Genomic DNA, 6,025 nt, shown 5'->3' with positions numbered 1-6,025 from the left:
AGACATCTGCAGCACATTAGCAGAAATGTAATCTACCCGGAGCCTGGCCCGCAGAAAGGACTGGAGGTGCAAACTGCTGCTGTGATGGGATCACGGGTAAGGAGATGGAGCGCGACACTTGTTTGAACTGACACATAACAGAGATTTCAGGTAAAAAAAGAAATTGGAGTTGTTTCAATTTTCTAAGGAAAAAGACAGTCATTTTCAGAAAAAAAAAAAAAAGATGTTTTCTGACATCATTTTGTAGAAGCTAGTTTTTAATCAAAAAATCTTCTCAATAGGATACTTAGATATAGCCCTTTGCAAAATGAAATAAAAAGCAATCCAGACCTCGGTTTATTTAATCCAGATCTAGGTACCTTTACACATCAGTGTCACTATGTGGCACTGCGTGAAATTATCCCATACTGGATCCAGCCAGGGAGCATGTCCATCATTTAAAATCCAAGTGAGCTGGATGGAGATTCTGAATTGCTTAGGAGTGTTTCGTATCATATCTGCTTTCAGCTAGGCAGTCTGTGCTGATGTCTTCATGGGTCTTGCAAGCCTATGGGACACATTGATTCATCTTCCTGGCTGACTGTGTTGTGAGTGCCCAGCTCCCCAGCTCTTGGTGACTGGCGTCACAGTCATTTGTCATTGGAGAGTGTTCAGAGATGCTGCAGGTCGGTAACGCGGCTGCCAGGTTGAGCCACTGAGCTCAAACGTTCACTATTTCGTGAACCATCTAAGGAGGGGAGGGAGAAGGACTTTATGACTCTGATAAATGTCATTTTGAAAATAACCAGGTTTAACTATTACAGAAAATTACGGGTTTTATATATATATATATATATATATATATATATATATATATTTATATATATATATATATATATATAAAATTTTTTTTTCTGTTTTCTATTCTACATGAGAAAGTCTGGTCCTGAAATTTTGTGGGATTATTGAGAAAGCAGTGGGAAAAGTAGCATCCTTAAGGGCCCCAAGAGGTTCTCTAGTAAAACCTAGACAGGCTTAACATTTCTTAAACGCTTATAAGACTAGGCAAATAAAACAAACTCGCTTTTTCTCCCTAGCGTTTCAGGCCTTTGCTCTGCTTTATAAATAAGCAAGACAGGGGACAAGGCCGCTTTGTGGAAGATGTGCTTGTGAAAGGCTTTCAAGCTCACATGGGGCTGTTTCCAGGGGGATTTTCATGCCCTCGCAGAGCTCCAACGCACGGAGCAGCCCCCGTGAACGGCAGTGCTAACCGGCTCCGGCAGCCCGCGCCGACGCGCCGCGCCGCGGCGTTCGCGGGGCGCGAGCGCCTGGTGACGGCAGAGCTGCTGCGGCAGCGCCTGCGCGAGCGGCCGGGCTCCGGCGGGTCCTGGCCCGGGGTTTGCCGGTTCGCAGCCGCGGCCTGGCCGTTAGCAGCCGTTTGGGCCGTTGGGAGGCAGAGCCGGCGCCGCTGCGGGACGGGGGCGCTGGGACCTGCTCTGCGGGGCCTTGCCCCACGGCCGAGAGGAGCTGGGGGGTTCCCAGACCTTTCATCTAGGTTCCTTAATAGATCCATTCATTCATAAACCACTTGTTAACATGCAGTTTTCTTTGCAACTTTGCAGTTACGCTGCGAGCTCAGGCATTTGCAATAATAATCTCAGTGCGTTCAGCATGGTGCAGAGAGCACTCGCTTTAAGGTGTCATCTTAAACTTTGTGAGGGTTCTAAAACATTTCTGAACTTTCAAACTAAATTCATGTAACTGATTGAATATTTACTCTTGAACTCAGCATGGAATACAGAACAAAGCCTAAAACCAGGGATGCTCTTGACTTAAGCAGTAAACACTGACAGCCTTTTTAATATATCCTGTATTTTAGTTGTGAATGCTTAAAATTCTTCTTGTGTTTCTGTTTTCAGCTATTTCTCTCTCTACTGTGGTTAGCCCTAGATTGTTCATTGGAATGAGCAACATGCAGAGATCTAAGCCTTGATAAGCTTCCCCAGACTGGTTTAATGCATGTTTTGCAGAAAAGTGTAGGTATTCCTAGCAGTGCCATGAGTGTTTCTGTTTTGCCCTTCCACGCACAGTTCTGTGTGCATGCTAGCAAAGAGCGATGGAGCCCAGTAACCAGAGAGCCAGGACACCTCTTCGTGCAGGAGCAGCCCCGGTGCGGGCACCAGCGCCGTGCGCCGGCTCCGTCCGTGGTCCCGCGATCCCCGGAGGACGGACACCGGGTTAATGCCTCCGGCTGGCTCCGCTGTGCACACAAGGGCCCCCGGCGCTGCCCCGCACAGAGCCTCGTGGCCCCGCGCGCACAGGGCTCTGCTGCTTCCCGAGCCCGCCTGGCCAGCGCTCCCAGTCATCCACTGTTCGGATACAGGAGGAACGGCTGCCTTTTTGTTCGTGCTTCCATGATTTTCAACAGAACTGGGTTCTCATTTATCTGTCCATCCAAGATAGCTCATTAGAGCCCATTTTGTCATTGGAGAATTGGCCATTCTCATGGATAAGTTGGAATCATGTTCCTTGGCAGTAGGAAGACGGTTCAATACAGAGTCAGCGTGATGCTGAGTGACACTACAAGGCTATAGGCCTTACTCTCAGATCCAGATGGTGACAGTTTGTACAGTTTTCAAGGCACAATTTTTAATTTCTCATGTACTTTGAAATATTATCAATAAGTTAAGATATTCAGGATATAGAAAAATCTACAAAATGCCTTTTAGACTGTTTGAAAATTCACCTTTTTCATGTAAAATGTATTTAGTATTTGCTGATTCCAAAGAGAAATATATTCAAACCTATAAATGCAACAACCAATAATTATAACTGCATACTGAAAGAAGAAGAAAAATAAAAAAAAAATACTGTAATGATATATGGGCAGAGCTGGTACAAAAAATAGTCTTCATTAGGGACAAAATGAGACAAATGTCAAACATTGTACTAGTGTTTCTTCAAAAGTAGCTCTTAAGTAGTTCTTTGCTTACAGAAAGGAGCCACAGAAGGTTTGTATCAAAGTAACCTTAGCCTAAGTTATTTGTATAAGAGCAGATAAAAAATCTCTTTTTGGAATTTCACAGATAGGCTTATCAGATATGATAAATGTGGCCCAGAAGTAGTGGCAGCCTTCACAAGATGCTCTTTGTTCCAGGGCCATTTACTGGAGCACACGATGTCCTGAGGGGGCACTGAGACTATAGTTGCCTGTATTGAGTGTAAAAAAGGAGATATGTTCAAATTACTGTACTAAGGTGCATGCATGCATCAGGGTAATGCAGCTTGTGACCAGCGCTTTTCAGTGAGCACTGACAATCTCTGAACGGAAAGCCAAAGGCTGCCAGTTTGCGCAATGCAGGCAGACGACAGTGAGGAGTTTTCGCACCGGATCCCCCTCTCCTACTCACCAATTACGTTATTTTCCTTGGTGCAGGTGTGCGCTTTGATTGCATCTATGTGATGCACGTGGGCCTGCTGGCTTTGCTGGACTGCAGCAGGCAGGGCTGCTGGCGGGCTGTACGCAGGGACGTCCCTTACATTAGAGCTACAGCACAAGTGAGAGGGGACACCTCCGTGTGCCCCGAGGTGCCCCTGCAGGGTGGCAGCCCCTGGGGTGCTGCGGTCCCTCTCAGGACCTCGGAATTGGTGAAGTTTGGGGGCTCCTTGGGCTGGACCCGGCTCTCGGCACTGATCCCGTGTCGGTGAGAGAAGCAGCCAGTGGTGTCTGCGGGGGACGATCATGGATCCGGCTTTCCACGAGTGGAACAAGGTCAGGAAAACTGTCTGTGCGCCCTCAGCGCACACCTGAGCAAGAGACACCTGTGTGGGAAGGGGAAAGGGAAGGGGAAAACGGAAGGGAAAGGGAAAGGGAAAGGGAAAGGGAAAGGGAAAGGGAAAGGGAAAGGGAAAGGGAAAAGGAAAGGGAAAGGGAAAGGGAAAGGGAAAGGGAAAGGGAAAGGGAAAGGGAAGGGGAAAGGGAAAGGGAAGGGGAAAGGGAAAGGGAAAGGGAAAGGGAAAGGGAAAGGGAAGGGGAAAACGGAAGGGAAAGGGAAAGGGAAAGGGAAAGGGAAAGGGAAGGGGAAAGGGAAGGGGAAAGGGAAAGGGAAAGGGAAAGGGAAAAGGAAAGGGAAAGGGAAAGGGAAAGGGAAGGGGAAAGGGAAAGGGAAAGGGAAGGGGAAAGGGAAAGGGAAGGGGAAAGGGAAAGGGAAAGGGAAAGGGAAAGGGAAAGGGAAAGGGAAGGGGAAAGGGAAAGGGAAAGGGAAGGGGAAAGGGAAAGGGAAGGGGAAAGGGAAAGGGAAAGGGAAAGGGAAGGGGAAAGGGAAGGGGAAAGGGAAAGGGAAGGGGAAAGGGAAGGGGCAGGTGACGTGCTGCGTTTCACAGCGCTCGCCTGCAGCAGCCGAGCAGAGGCGGCCGCTGAACAAATGGGCTCAGTGCAGCCAGATCACAAAGGTACACAGAAAAACGATGAGTCTCAGCCAGCTTTACCCTGCTTTTATTAGGAAATAAATAAATATTGACTGTTGAAAACTCTAATGCATTAGCCCTATTAGGATAAAGTATCAGCTAAAATAGTCCAGGAGAAAGAAAGAGGAAGTAGCTGAAGATTAAATACTCCAAATGGACCGTTGTTCATTATCATTTTCTAACAATGAACATGCATGACACAACCCCAGGGAAAACTTCTTATCAAGTTGTCCCAATATTTGCGGGTGGCCCCCGCTATGACCACCCTAGTGGGACCCTCGTGCTGTTTGTCCCCCTGCACAGGGTGCTTGGTCCTTCACAGCGTCTCCCTGCTTATCAGCCTGGCAGCCCTGGTGCACGTTCCTCAGCCCTCCGCAAGAGAAGACGGGATTTCTGCCTTCATTCCAGGGAATCTGGAAAACACAACTGCAGCGAGGCCCTAACCTGGGCAAGAGCCAGTGTTCAAGACGTGGGAGAGAGAGGAGGAAACGCTGAATGAGACAAACAGCCCCTGTGGAAGTGGATGCTATGGGCTGGATATGCTATCAGTAAAGTATGGAACTACAATAGATAGAATTCTGCATATATATGCATGTGTATGTATGTGTATATTTATCTCTCTATATATAGTGTGTATATATATGTAATCTCAGAATTTCACTATAAAAAACACTTCATATGGTTTGTGCATTCAGTTTTTAGATGAACACTAGCCATAAAAATATCTGTTATTTAAATAACAGTGCCAAGTTTAACTGCCTTAACTAAAGACGTTTTGTAAATTGATTTCACCAAACTGGTTCAAAGATCTATATAGATTCCTGTCTTGAGTTAATATGAAGCTGCCTTGCAGATCTTAGATTGTGCTCATTTTAAACTAACATTATGAACAGATCTAAATTTGTCTGTGCTGGCTTTATGCCAATTGAATTACGTTAGTTCAGAAACGAGCAATTGATATAACTTGTTGGACAAAGTCTATGCTTTGTCTATCTGTAGGCAGGAAGAGACATGGCAGGTTGATCTAATGAAGTCTGATGATTTTGTTTTATGAATTTGAGATATAAAAGAAAAGTCACCAAAGATTTTTGTGCTGTCAGTACAGCACAAATGATCTCTCATAATACCCCCATCTAAAGAATTCCAGCTCTTTCCAGCTGCCTTGTCTTGTCCTATGAAGTCTGTGTTTTAACACTAAAAGTGTTTGCTGAGGTTAAAATACCTGCTTCTATTTCTGAGAAAGACCAGACCTGTTTCTGAACTCTTTGAAAAGGCGCTAGAAGCTGTTGCCCCCAGTCCTTTGACCCTGAATTTCCACTTCCACTTTCCTGTTTCACAGTGGGCCACCAAATTTGAACTGCCTTATGTGCTGCCCTAGAAGCCCCAGGCTTTGAGGAATAGAAGAGATGTATCATCTCGGCTGCCTGTACTGTAGTCTGTGGACCTGAACCTTCCTTGCTCTGCCATTGGGGGCCCTTGAACTTTCCTGGAAGCTCATTCCATTCTATTCTCTCCTCTGCTGTTCTTAGCAGCCCTTTAGCCGCACAAGCCAAAAGGATTAGGAGACTGCATCCTACTT

Source organism: Tinamus guttatus, unplaced genomic scaffold (assembly GCF_059628265.1).
Source record: "Tinamus guttatus ecotype Peru unplaced genomic scaffold, ASM5962826v1 Tinamus_guttatus_pri_ptg000376l, whole genome shotgun sequence".
NCBI lineage: Eukaryota > Metazoa > Chordata > Aves > Tinamiformes > Tinamidae > Tinamus > Tinamus guttatus.
The sequence above is the reverse complement of the archived record's forward strand: the minus strand, read 5'-3'. Positions refer to the sequence as shown.